The 14,692-nt window shown below is 45.0% G+C and overlaps 1 protein-coding gene across 1 annotated transcript in view; it reads left to right on the plus strand.

The window, feature by feature from the left end:
* Nucleotides 1–14,692, plus strand: part of PEBP4 (phosphatidylethanolamine binding protein 4) — a 232,088-nt gene that overhangs the window by 4,924 nt on the left and 212,472 nt on the right. The gene's annotated exons all lie outside the window — the stretch shown is intronic.

Below are 14,692 nucleotides of genomic sequence, written 5' to 3' on the forward strand. Positions count from 1 at the left end.
CATAGTGTTAACATAGTCACTGTTTAACATAGTGCACATTTGAACCAGGTTTATTTTTGTTTTATTTGCTTCACTTATAGTCCACCTTTCTTTCTGGGGCTCAAGGCAGATAACCTATTAGAAGTGCAATAAAAGCAGTATAATACAGAAACTGTGCAATGGAACGGTAATACACCATACAAACAAAAAGCTGGATCACAAGATTAGAAAACAAAGCAATGAAAACAGTACAATACATACAATAAGCAATGCAAGAATTTTAAAAACAAGCAGTGCAGTGAATAGAATGGCCTTTGGCAGACTTAAATCCAGCTCCCACTCAGTCACAGATCTCTCTTAACAGTACAAGTCTTTGCAGAGTTACTACAGTCTAACTCAGCATAGGATTATACTGTGTGAAGAAACCTTGTCCCAGAGGCAGTTATATGGTCTAATCCACCTAAGGTTGCCAACAGGGTTGCCTGGAGAAAAATGTCCTGTCCCTTTAGTAAAATCTTAATGTGTTGAAATGGGCAGCTGATGGTTTTCACAGCATGGAGGTAAATAACATCATTTACCTTCATGCAGTGAAAACTTGCCATGCCTCTGATGGTCCAGGCTAGCCTGATCTCAGAAGCTAAGCAGGGTTGGCCCTGGTTAGTACTTGGATGGGAGACCACCGAGGATGCGCAGGGTTGCTACACAGAGACAGGCAATGGAAAACCACCTCTTTTCATCTCTTGCCTTGAAAACCCTACAGGGTCACCATAAGTCGATTGTGTCTTGACAGCGCTTTCCACCACCACCACTGAAAGCCATCAGCCGCCCATTTCAGCACATTAAGCCAGTGGTGTGTGTGTGTGTAAAGTGCCTTCAAGTCGTAGCCGACTTATGGCGACCCCTTTTTGGGGTTTTCATGGCAAGAGACTAACAGGTGGTTTGCCAGTGCCTTCCTCTGCACAGCAACCCTGGTATTCCTTGGTGGTCTCCCATCCAAATACTAACCGGGGCTGACCCTGCTTAGCTTCTGAGATCTGACGAGATCAGGCTAGCCTGGGCCATCCAGGTCAGGGAGTGTGGTGTAGCGGTTGGATTGAGATCTGGGAAACCCAAGTTTGAATCTCCACTCATGCCGTGAAAGCTTGCTGGGCGACCTTGGGCCAGTCCCACATTCTCGGCCTAACCTACCTCACAGGCTTATTGTGCAGATAAAGTGGAGGAGGGGAGAATGACGTAAGTCACTTGGGGTCCCCATTGGGGAGAAAGGAAAGGCATAAACGAAGCAAAGAAATTAAAGGGAAGATATTTTTCTCCAGGCCTGTTAATAACCCTAAGCCCACCTCACATGTGCAGGTAAGTGTGTATGGGCAGGGGAGAGAAGCATGAATGCCACTTAGAGCCTACGGAGGACTGGCAATAGAAGAATGCTGTAATAATTACTGTTCAAGCTTAAGAGCCAGAATTGTGTATCACCCCAAACTTAAAAAGATAATTGCTGGTGTTTAAGTTATACACCTCCTTTACTGACCATGTTGCAACAACATAGTTCCCCTGGCAACTGCATTAGGAAAAGCACTGTTCAAGATACCTCAACATTGTCCCTGCTTTGATGCTTTCCCAAGCACCGTTTAAGTGCGTTCATATAAATTTTTCTTGGAACCTTTTTTTTGGGGGGGGGGATGAGGGTCCAGAGGATAGGGAGAGAATGGCCATTTATGCAGGGGAGGTTTTGCCTTGGATTTGCTGCCCTCTAGATGGACATTTTTCCTATCCGAATTCTCAAAACTAAACAATAAGCCCCCATGCAGAGTTTTGAGAATTTGGATGGGGGAAATGTGCATCTAGAGAGCAGCAAACCCAAGGCGAAACCTCCCATGCATAAGTGGCAAATGACTGTGTTAGAAACATTTGCTCGCCGGAATCAAGCCACCAGTCTTTCAGAATGTTTGAAAATGTGACTCTATATTAGTGGCCTTATTTAAGGTAGGAGGAAAGTGGAATATGGTTAGAAATGCTCTACAGGGGCTTGGAGGGGGAAATACTACCACCCTAAAAAGATCTCATATTTCTTAATGGTCCAGCCTCTCCCCTTTTATTTACAAAAATATTTTCTGTGCCTGGAGAGCTATGTGGTGTGCAGCAGCATCTAGTGGCAATGTCATGTATTGTATTTAAAGGCATATGTTATAGTGACGTCTTCATTACTCTGGGAACAATACAGAGAGCACCCGACTGCACTGCATCCTCAGGGCAAAGTTGGAGAAGTTGCCCACAGAAATGCAGGGCTTGGCCTGAGCAGGACCACTGCCACAAGTTTTTTCTCCTCACTGTCTTCTGCTGTAAAGGTAGTCCCTGACCCATTGCTGACCCATGGGGTGATGTCACATCCCGATGTTTACTAGGCAGGCTGTGTTTACGGGGTGGTTTGTCAGTGCCTTCCCCAGTCATCTACACTTTACCCCCAGCAAGCTGGGTCCTCATTTTACCGACCTCGGAAGGATGGAAAGCTGAGTCAACCTTGAGCCGGCTACCTGAAACCGACTTCTGCTGGGATCGAACTCAGGTTGTGAGCAGATCCTGGACTACAGTAGGTTTATTACTGTAACTTCCTTCCCGAATGTGGCTGCAGCAGCCTGAGAGTGTGCCTTCCTACCATCCTGCAGGGATGTACCCCTACCAGTGAGAAACCACCACTGCAGTTGCAGCCCTGGATACGCTAGAGTGCAGACCTGAACAGACTTTAAAAAAAAAAAATATTGGGGGAAAAACCAATGACAATAACAACAACTAAAAAAAGCAGAATTACTGACAGTTTTCATAATTTAAAATACAATATATATATATATATAGTCTCCCATGCTACAGCTTATTTCTGTGTCTTCATATTCATCATTACGTCCTGACTGAGCACAATGCATTCCTCTTTCCCACCCTTATTTATGAAATTCTCTATTTTACTTGAATGTGACCATACCGCATCCAATCTTATTGTATCTCTGTTTTTCTGATATCAGACTTGAACAGACTTATACCCTTCTTAAGTCCATTGATGGCAGCAGGCTTAGAAGGGTGTAATTTAGCTTGGGATTGCACTTGTTAAAGCAGCAATAGCTTAGTCTGGTGGACTGATTGGGGCAGCTCCTGGCAAGACAAGCCTGTGGGCCGTCCAGAAGCCTAAACCTGGGTCAGGCTGGTTTAACATGGGCATAGGGGAAAGCTTATTTTCTCATTTTTCTGTATGGTATTAAATGCATTGGGAAAATATTTAATTGAACTTCACAAAAGCTAGTAGTGCAATTTGCTCTTCAGATTGTTTAATGTAGTAAACTGTGCCATATTACACAGAGTTGCTCCAGTCTACGCCCTCAGATTTCAGCCCCGTGGCGCAGAGTGGTAAGCTGCAGTACTGCAGTCAAAAGCTCTGCTCACGACCTGAGTTCAGTCCCGATGGAAGTCGGTTTCAGGTAGCCGGCTCAAGGTTGACTCAGCCTTCCATCCTTCCGAGGTCGGTGAAATGAGTACCCAGCTTGCTGAGGATAAAGGGAAGATAACTGGGGGAAGGCACTGGCAAACCACCCCGCAAACAAAGTATGCCTTGGAAACGTCGGGATGTAACATCACTCCATGGGTCAGGAATGACCAGGTGCTTGCACAGGGGACCTTTACCTTTACCTTAGACTGGAGTAAGTCTGCATAGGATTGGAATGTAGCAAATAATATTTTGCAGTTTGTAGGTTCATTTTTTTGTAGCTTATGGGTCATTTGGCACTTTGTCCCAAGATCCCAAAATCCTAGCTGTGCCTCTGAAGGGCACAGTCAGTCTGCAAGTTCTTCTGCTTAAGCCACATTAATCTTAGACAATTATCCTTCACTTCAGTGTGTTCATACAGAAGAGCTTCCAGTTGGATTTTGCCCAAGAACTGTATTGACATTGTTCTGCTTCAGTAGCGGGCCTGGGCTCTGAGCAAATGGAGCTCTGCAAAAAAGCAAACAAACAAAACCCCGAAAGAAAACAAAATACAGAGCTTGCTGGATCTGGTCCAGCCTACTTTTCCCCTCAGTGGCCAGCCAAGTGCCTTAGAGGGCCCACAGATGGCACAGAGGACAAAGCCTCTCCCTGCTGTTGCCGCTCAGCAGATGGTATTCAAAGGTACAGTGCCTCTGAACGAGGGGTCTGTTGAGTTACACATGGCTAACAGTCACTAATGGACTGATCTCCCATTACACTATCTAATCTCTTTGCAATACCATCTAAGCTGATCATTGGAATTGAAAACATTTTTATAGGCAGTCTGCTTTGTTTCCTCTAAATACAGCCTTACCTTTTATTTTCAAATGTAATTTTTCTCTTGGGTGCAGTTATCATCTTATTTCTAACAATATTAACATTACACTATATTAACATATGTAGCATTGTGTATGTTTTAAGCTGTCAGTCTTGGTATTGTAAGGTTGTTTTTTTTATGTATACTGTCTATTACCAGTCTCTTTTTTACTAACAATATTAATACTTAATGATCTTGTTTTACATGGCTATCCTTACTGTGCCAAACTTTCTTCTTATTTAATAGATGGATTTATATAGTGGCTGTTGCAATATCCTGCAGCAGTGAGTTCCACAAATTCATTGTGCATTGTTTGAAGATGTACGTTGAGCCATTATGGTTTAGGGGTTACAGTGTAGTACTAGGATCAGGGATACCTGGGTTCAAGTCCAGCACAATCCTAAAAGCTCACTGAGTAACCTTGGGCCAATCAATTGTTCTCAGCCTCACAGGACTGTTGTGAGGATAAGCGTGAAGCTGCCTTGAGCTCCTAAGTGGAAGGGAGGTATGAAAATGTGATTGACAGATGCTTCCTTTGTCTGGTCCTGAATCTGTTGCCTATAAATGTTATTGGCTACCCCCAAGTTGTAGCATTTTGGGAGAGGGAGGAAAAAGCTCTCTTCCTTTGCATTCTCGACATTGTGCATTATTTTCTAAAGCCTGATCAAGTGCTTCCACAGAAGTAGTGAGAAACACTGCACAGTGTTAGGCCCAGTCAGACCTGAATGACATCTGGCCCACAGGCAGCATGATGTTATTCTGTGGTTAGTGTAGCAGTGTAGCCCTCTTAGTAAAAATGCAAGAGCAGCCCTTAAACTGATTTGCTCGGTGCTCCATTTTATGGGTCATAGTTGACCTGTTTGCAGCACTGATTGTAAAGGGTCAGTTGAGTAGCAAATAAACTTGGAAACAATCTAGGGAAGCAGAGGCTACAATTCAGTTGCAGGGGATGTGTCTACCGTGCCAATAGCTTCTGTGGCTGTTAAACTTCAAAATGACCTTGATGACCTTCCTGATAAATGCCTTGGAAGGATAGATGGGGAACAGGGGATGAGGGTTCAAGTCATACCATGTTTTCCTGTGGCTGTTAAGTCTCTGAAAGATACTTGCTGATTGCTCAGTGCCAAGACAAGATGCCAAGTACAGCCAGAAAACATCCCTTCAACTTTGGGAGTGCTTGCCAGTTTGGGTTATGTTTGATGTAATGTAGCAGGAAAAGATTCCCTCCATTTTTTTGTATGAGCTAAACTCACCAGTGTGCCCTGGGCACTTCGTAGCCCTTTTGCCTCCAGAGCATTTCTCTCCCCATTTCTCTGCAGCACCAGTAAGACATGCTTTGAGATGGGGCTGCTCAGTGACGTTCCCTAGGATGCTAACTACACATTGTATGTAAACACCAGCAGCAGCTTGGAAAAGAGAAAGTTAAGGCCAAACTAACATGGTTACTAACCTCTTGTTGGGGCCTGGAGTTTTCCCTGAATCCAGCAGATCTCCAGGCTACAGAGATCAGTTTCCCTGTAGGAAATGGGAGCTCTGGAGAGCAGACTCTACAGCATCACATCCTTGCTGAGTTCCCTTCGCTCTCCAAACTCTGTCCTCCAGCAATTTCCCAAGACATTGTCAGCAACACTAATTGTGATTCAGCAGATGTAACTACAGGGCATGTGAAAAGTCTGTAGCAAAAGGCTCTTCACTGCCCAGATGTTGTTGTGCAGAGCTGTTAAATCAGAGTTTGAAAGCTTGGTTGCAGACTCTGGATTTCAGGCCTCTTTGAATGAGAGTGAGGTAGAACCGAAATACAAGAGTTGCAAGCTATACCCTTTGAGCCCAGGGTGTGCCTGAAGGGCATCTGATGCAGCAACGTGCCTCTGAGCAGGTATGGCGATCCCTATGTCAGCATGGTGTAGTGTTGAGAGCCAGCATGGTGTAGTGGTTACGAGAGGTGGATGGGAGCTGTGGACTCTGATCTGGAGAACCAGGTTTGATTCCCCACTCCTCCACATGAGCGGCGGAGGCTAATCTGGTGAACCGGATGTGTTTCCCCGCTCCTACACATGAAGCCAGCTGGGTGACCTTGAGCAAGTCACAGCTCTCTTAGAGCTCTCTCAGCCCCACCTACCTCACAGGGTGTCTGTTGTGGGGAGGGGAAGGGAAGGTGATTTGATTCTCCCTGAAGTGGTAGAGAAAGTCAGCATATAAAAACCAACTCTTCTTCTATGTAAACCACCTTGAGTTCCATGATGAAAGAAAGGCAGGATCTATGGATACACAGGATGGCATGGGGCTTGCTTGAGAAATTATACCTGAGAGAAGCCACAGTATAATGGTTACCGGTATAATCTTTGCTGGCATTTGTTTTGCATCTTGATTTCCACTTTGAATTAATTTGGGGGGAATGGATGCTTTGTCTGACAACTTAACCTAGAAGATCCACGATAATAGAGTTACCCAGTAACAGTGAAAACCCCATGAGAATCCAAGGGAGAAATGGGGCCTGGAAGATGAGAAGCCCAAAGAAGTTCATGCGGACAAAAGGGTTCCGGCGGCTCCAGATGTACACCAGCATTATTGTGAATGCCTGCCCTAAGAAAACCAGGTTGACAAACAAGCCAAATATAGTCATTAACAGGCCACCAAAAAAGAACATAAATACGAAGTCTGCCGTCTGACCTCGGAACGATCCTTCCTCAAGCATTCTGCAGTAGCGGTATAAAAATACTATATTAAATAAAATATTTAATTCAACTGGTCTGAAGAAAAGGAAGTTGGTAATCAGGACATTCAGAACTTTGTATTTGAAGCTGTAGAATCCATACTTAATTTGTTTTTAAATGAATTAAACTGGATCCTCCTCCCTCTCCAAAAGGTTCTTTTGGACATAGAGCAGATGCAGACATTGGCCCCTTCCACATGATGAGCATTTTCCACGTTGCTGCTGCAAATGCAAAGGCATGGTCGTTGATAGTGGAGTTTCCACAGTAGAGTTTTCTGCACTTTTTCCTCCACCAGCCTCTTGCAGCCACCATTTTTGCTGTATTTTTCCATGTTGTACTGCTGGTGGGGTGGAGGAGGTTTTTCAAGGCCTTTGTTAAAAAACATTGGCAACTGCTATAGTGCTATAGCATATTAACACAGTACTAACAATACCTGAATTTGTAAAGCCCTCTGGTGGTCCATTGTGGAAAATGTCTGAATGAAAGTGGGAGTCTTGGCAAACTTTGGTATTTGCTTCCTCCTCACAAACTGTGCTGTAAACCATGGCTTAGAATCGCGGTTCGGCAGAAAGAAAGAAACTCCGGCATGTCCAGAGGCCTGTATTGGGTGTCACAGTTAGTTTGAAATTAAGGCTTCCCAAACCAGGAAAATCTTCCATGGGTGGGGGTAGGACAAGAGGAAGAGTTGACTTTTATTTGCCGCCTTTCGCTACCACTTAAGGAAGAATCAAACTGGCTTACAATCACCTTCCCTTCCCCTCCCCACAACAGACAACCTGTGAGGTAGGTGGGGCTGAGAGAGCTCAAAGAGAGCTGTGACTAGCCCAAGGTCACCCAGCTGGCTTCATGTGTAGGAGCGGGGAATCAAACCCGGTTTTGCAGATTAGAGTCCACCACAAGCATGTTTTCTGTCACATCTGAAGGCTGACTTTGCCTCAGTGTTCAATTATGGGCAACATAGGCAGCTTGGGTTCTGTGGTTGGGGGCTTCCAGGATTTATTTTTTCTTGGTAAGCAGCAACTGTGCTGCAGCCTTGTATGAATCCCAACCTGAAATCCCTCCTCCCCAAGGAGATGCTCTGTGGTTGGGGGCTTCCAGGATTTATTTTTTCTTGGTAAGCAGCAACTGTGCTGCAGCCTTGTATGAATCCCAACCTGAAATCCCCCCTCCCCAAGGAGATGCTCTTTATTTAGGGCATTTCAGCACTGCTTTCCCCCCTCAAAGCAACTCAGCAATTCTACACAATACAGAGTAACCAGTGTAAACTGTACAACTTAAATAAACCTAGCAAACAAAGAAAACAAACAAAAAAATCCTGGGTAGGTCCTGATTCATTGGACTCGTTTGTGGTGGGCATAGGTGAAGGCCCCTTTGGCTCTTGCCCTTCAGTGCCCAGAGCTCAGTGCCCAGAGCTCATGAATCCAGCCGTGCCCAAGCTAAGCGCTTGCAAGTGGAGGAGGAAACTGCCTTAGCCTGGATGGTATTCTGCCTCAGCTAGCTGGATCTTCCTTATTTCTCTCCCTGCCAAAAATATCTCTGGCCATACCCAGGCTTAAATACCTGCAAGCATAGGAGAAACCACCTTAGCCTGGATGGTATTCTGCCTCAGCTAGCAGGATCTTCCGTATTTCTCTCCCTGCCAAAAAATATCTCTGGCCATACCCAGGCTTAAATACCTGCAAGCGTGAGAGAAACAACCTCAGCCCTTGAAGCTGCCTTATACTGAATCAGACTCTTGGTCCATCAAATTGAGTATTGTCTGCTCAGGCTGGCAGCGGCTCTCCAGGGTCTCAGGCAGAGGTCTTTCGCATCACCTACTTGCCTAATCCCTTTAACTGGAGGTGCCAGGGATTGAACCTGGGACCTTCTGCATGCCAAGCAGATGCTCTGCCACTGAGCCTCAGCCCCTCCCACAGCCCAGGTGGTATGCAGCTTCAGCTAGCAATCCAGCAGGATCTCTGCTATTTCTTCTCCTGCTCCTCTAGGGCAAAGGTACAGGTAATAAAAGGGGTACCTGCATATTTGCCTTGAGAGAGCACATTATCAGCTCTGCAGGGCTGTTTCCCGCAGAGACGGAGTGGCCCTTTAACTTGCTGGGGAAGCTTTCGGTGGGCCGCTCCTCATCTCCTGTCATGCCGCAGCCAGCCAGATCCAAGCCAAACATGCAAAGGAGGCTGAGCTTGGACCTGGCTTGTGGTAGTGCAGGAGGGGTCCACATGTGAGCCTGCAGCTGCTGTTCTGTGAGCGGCCCTCTGAGGGTGGCCTTGCTTGGTCCTGGGTTGATTTAACAGCCTGTTGCATCCCAAGTCAGGAAAAAGACACTGGGGGGGGGAGAGTTTGCCCCTCCCTTTTACTCTGTACCCCAGTTCTGATCCTAACTGGGGACATTGCATAGCGGTTATTGAGAAAGAAAAACTGCATGGGAGTTCCAGCCGTAGAACTCCAAGCATCCCATGCAATTTGGCAGTACCGTAAGTCTTCTGGTACCAGTATGAAATGCTTAAGAAGAAAGGCCACTAGATGGCAGCATTATCCTTAAAGTTTCATCAGCAGAATTAGCCTCCGAGATTAAATTTCCCAAAGGATGCCAGAGTTAACTCTGCCATGGGCTCTTTCCCACTTGCAAGTGGGCAGCATCTCTGACTCTTTCTGCCTCCTCCGAAAGGCTCCATCATGCTGCAGTTGTCTTAAGTATTATGAAAGCAGCCTGCAGCTTCACTCTGCTTCTGAAGCAAACCAGCTCCCGAGGTTCCCATTTAAATGTACCGTTCCCTTTGTTTCTTAGTTTATTTGAACTCTTGACACAGCAGTGACCCGGAGGATGCAGGCCTTTATGCTTTGGTAAGTCTTATCTTCACGTTCCTTTGATTTCCAGGCCACTCTGTTAGTAAATCTCAGAAGGGGGGGGGGAGGAAGCAGAGTAGGAATGGATCCTCATTATTTCACAAGAAGAGGCCAGAGTACTAAAGCCTAGCAGAAGTTTGTAGGAAGAAGTGCCAGGCAAGGCGCAAGGCTTGCAAACACAAGACTAGCACTTATACAGTATTGGCCTTTCTGACCCTTGAGACTAGTCATCGGAGGCCTCTTTACCCTTTCTTCTTTCCACCAGCATCCAGTGATGACAGGGCTTTCTCTGTGGTGGTGCCTCGTCTCTAAGTCCCCCCCCCCGCCCCCCATGCATCCGTTTGGTTGATGTCTGGTTCTCTTTTGAGCTTTTGGTGCTAAATTGAAGATATTTTAATTTTGCCCTGTCGTAGGCCATCAGGAGTGGTGTCTCATTCTGTGGCTGTCATTTGCTGTTGAAGCCTATTAGCTCCTCCTTTGTGGTCTGGTTGCTAACCTTTAGGGAACCTGGGTGCTTTGAAGAACGGTCGGCTCCTCCATATCCCTGCCTGTCGATTAAGGGCCCTTCTCCCGGTGCCTTTTAGAATGGGATGAGTGGCTGTCTTGTCTTTGGGAGGCCCTTCCTGCAGGTCTTTGCCCGGCTTCTAACTTGCTCGTTTTTAGGCACCATAGAGCAACTGCCCTATGAGGAGCGGTTAAAATGCCTAGAGCTGTTTAGCTTGGAAAGAAGGCGGCTGAGGGGAGACGTGATAGAGGTCTCTAAAATTATGCATGGTTTGGAGAGAGTGGACAGGGAGAAGGTTTTTCTCCCATAATACTAGAACGCAGGGTCATCTGCTGAAGCTGGAGGGTGAGAGATTCAAAACAGATAAAAAGAAGTATTTTTTTCACACAACGCATAGTTAAATTGTGGAACTCCCTGCCCCAAAATGTGGTGATGGCTGCCAACTTGGAGGGGAGTGGACATGTTCATGGAGGAAAGGGGTATTCATGGCTACTAGTTAAAATGGATACTAGTCATGATGCATACCTATTCTCTCCAGGATCAGAGGAGCATGCCTATTATCTTAGTTGCTGTGGAGCACAGGCAGGATGGTGCTGCTGCAGTCGTCTTGTTTGGGGGCTTCCTAGAGGCAGCTGGTTGGCCACTGTGTGAACAGACTGCTGGACTTGATGGGCCTTGGTCTGATCCAGCAAGGCTTTTCTTATGTTCTTATGTGAAAATGTCACCTGGATTTGTTTTATTGGAAGGGCTCAGGGGAGCCTTTTTAGGCTGAGAACAACTCTTGTAGAAAATACCCTGGGGGGAGAGTTTGCCCCTCCCTTTTACTACTCTGTACCCGGTTCTGATCCTAATTGGCGACGTTGCATAGCTGTTATTTAGAAAGAAAAACTGCAGGGGAGTTCCAACAACAGAACCCTAAGCATCCCATGCAATTTGGCAGTAAGACTGCATGGGATTTGTTTTGTTGGAAGGGCGCATGGGATCCTTTTTAGGCTGAGAGCAACTGCATATAAATGGTTTACATATATAAAACAATTAATACTTAATATAGCTAGCATTTTCAGCAAGGTAGTAATTTGTACAGTATTTGATATTTTTGTGAGCCACCTCAAGGACCTTGCTGAACTGTCATTGTTTTAAAATAAGTAAATGTGAGGTGTTCCACAGCTGGGTTAATGAACAGACCTTCCCCTTTCAGTGAATATCTGCCCCTATTATGATCTATACTAGTCCACACGTTAAATGTGTTTTTAAAAAAGGGGGACTGGGCAGGATTTGCTTTGGAAACCTCCACTGACAGGAAGGTGGGTCATGATGAAGGCGTGAATGAGATTGGGAGAGGGGGCTGATGCAAGATTCACAGCACGGCTCAGAAGACCTGGTCCTGAATGTATTCCAGTTTGAAATGCAAAGAAAGTATGCGTATCTTAGCATTTGCTGTGGCTGTTTTGTGACAAACCAGACAACATAACGTGTGCTGCTGAAGAATAACCACATATGGTGTGAAAAACAGTGGGAGGGAGTGACTGCATTCAGACGTAAAATGCTGTTTGATTAAATCTCGGTTAGCATCTCAAGGCAGACAGTTGGAAACACTGAGGTTTGTTGCTCAGCATGAAAGACAGATTTCCAAACTGACCCTGTAGCTGGTTTATAAACTACAGTTTGTACGAGCTGTGGTTTGCTTGGGATGTTTGAATTCACAAACCACTGTTTGTTGATTAATGCTGACCCTTGTGGCTACTTGGCCACAGAGGCCATAGTACTGGAAGGATATCCTACCATAGGGTACCATCTCTAGCTTGGAAAATTCCTGGAGCTTTAGAGGTCATTCCTGGGGAGGGACCTCAACAGGGATGTAATATCATTTTAGGACTTTAGAAGAAGCAAAACTATGGAATACTTTACAGTCAAAAGTCCCCCCTGGAAAATTGATCTCTGTAGGATGGAGATCAGGAGAGCTCTAAGCCCTCCTTGAGGTTGGTAATTCTGCCTCCCTACTGTAGGGTTGAGATGGGAGAAAGACAAGAAACAGACAAATGGAGGTTTCTGCACGGATAAGGATTTGTTACTTATATCTGTAGACAAACAAGATTTTGTTACACAAACCATTGTTCAACATGACCTCCGAGTCCTGCTAGTAACTTCATATACACCTGAAGACTTTTTTGTTAGAGAAACTTCTTTTACAAGGGTTCTAAAATAACAGTTTTTGGCTAAGAATTTGGAACCAGTGAGGCTTCTAACCACTTCTAAAAGAGAAGTTGTTCATGGTGTAAAAGATCTTAATGCTGATCTGTATTTCCATTAGTGGGCTCAGCTTTATATAGAAATATATAATTTTGACTGTTCAATAGAAATCTCTCTTTTATTGAGGAATTTAAGTCAGCCGGCAGGGAGAGCTCTGCCGATAGTATATGCCTGACATTTCCTCTCTGAAACCTACATGAGGCTCTCTAGTCTTTTCCCAAAAAGGTTGGTAGACTTCCAAGCAAGTCCCTTTTGAGTGAAGCTGAATAGTACACAATGTACTAATCTTTGTAGCATGTGGCAATATTTTTTTTAATTTTAGACAAATGAAAGAAGTGCACTCAAATCAGAAGCAGAAAGCTGTATCTGAGATCCAAACTCCCTGTTTGCTTGTTTTTTCACTATGTATATATTTTAACCTTTGAATGTCTCGGGATGGTTCTGAAGTTGGCGGAGCCCTCGTAATTCCCCCTTCACCAACAAGGATGACCTTGCAGGTGAGACAATAGCCGGAATCTGAACCTAGCAGAGATTAGGGCTCTTTCCAGAATCCAGGAGCGTGTGGAGATGAGCCCAGTTCTAAGACTGTGATATGGAATTGTGTTTGTGTATGCGTGCATGCGTTGTTTGGAATGCGGCAAAAAAGTTCTGCTAGAGATGGTAATGTTAGACTTAATTGGAAAGTCCTTGTAACAATCTTTGAGGGAAGCTGTTCTAGAGGGGGAGGACTGCAATTTTAATTGCAATTCGATTTTAAAAAATCAAGAGTTCAGAGTCATAGTAATTAAAAGGTAACACTGTCCTCTGAAATGCATGGATTCTAGATCTGCTAGTGTAGCTTGCTGCCAGTATTAGAGCAAGAAGTTCTAACCCTGTGCAACCTTTTCATTGAGAGAGTGACCTTTGGGGAGCTGAACTTCCAAACACATTTTTTTCTCCTCTAGCTGCTTATAAACAGATTTTAGGCATTACCTCTGCACTTGAGGTATCAACTGAAGACATAGCAGAAGGGAGCTGCTTCTAGGATTAAGACCTGCTTGATTCACAGTCCCATTCACATTAAAAAACAACAACAACCCTAAAGCACTCTTTTATTTTAATAAAAGGCATTTCCCCTTCAGGCCTGTTGCTGAAGGTGATCCTGGAATAGAGGTTGGCAGCTTTTGTCCTTTAGTCCAAATCCATCCCCGTAAGGAGCATCATCTCAGCCCTAGTTGTTGCAGTAGAAGCCTGAGTGTGTGTGTGTGTGTGTGTGGAGAGAGCAGTGGGCTCTGAGCTCAATATTTGGTTGGTGGCTTACTGTGGGAAGGGCTGGCCCCACTACCTTATACCACCCCTTTCAGTGAAAAAGGGCTAACTAGATTCCTTCATGCCATCGTATTCCCTATTACTATATATGGGTGTGAAAGCTGGACAGTGAAGAAAGCTGATAGGAAGAAAGTAGATTTCTTTGAAATGTGGTGTTGGAGGAGAGGGTTACGGATGCCGTGGACTGCCAAAAAAACAAATCAGTGGGTTATAGATCAAATCAAGCCTGAACTGACCCTAGAAGCTAAAATGACTAAACTGAGGCTATTGTATTTTGGTCACATTATGAGAAGAGTCACTGGAAAAGTCATGCTAGGAAAAATTGAGGGCAGCAGAAAAAGAGGAAGACCCAACAAGAGATGGATTGACTCAATAAAGGAAGCCACAGCCCTCAATTTGCAAGATCTGAGCAAGGCTGTCAAAGACAGGACATTTTGAAGGACTTTAATTCATAGGGCCGCCACGAGTCGGAAGCGACTTGACAGCACTTCACACAGAGTCCTTCAGATAACTTTGTGGGGAGCAAATATACAAAATGGTTTGACACAGTTAATGGAGGTAAAGAAAAGAATTGTTGTTCTGTCAACAGCACCCCCAAGCAGGGATACAGTGCTTCAGAATTACACACGTGCAGCCCAATAATCTACACAGAAATTATGAAGACTGGGAAATGCGTTGCCATTTTTCAGGTTCAAAATTATAGCAGTTTGCTCAGAAAATGTGATAGCTCAATTACGAGAGTGCTACAGTTAAAGAGAGCTGTCCCT

This window comes from Euleptes europaea, chromosome 14 (genome assembly GCF_029931775.1).
Source record: "Euleptes europaea isolate rEulEur1 chromosome 14, rEulEur1.hap1, whole genome shotgun sequence".
NCBI lineage: Eukaryota > Metazoa > Chordata > Lepidosauria > Squamata > Sphaerodactylidae > Euleptes > Euleptes europaea.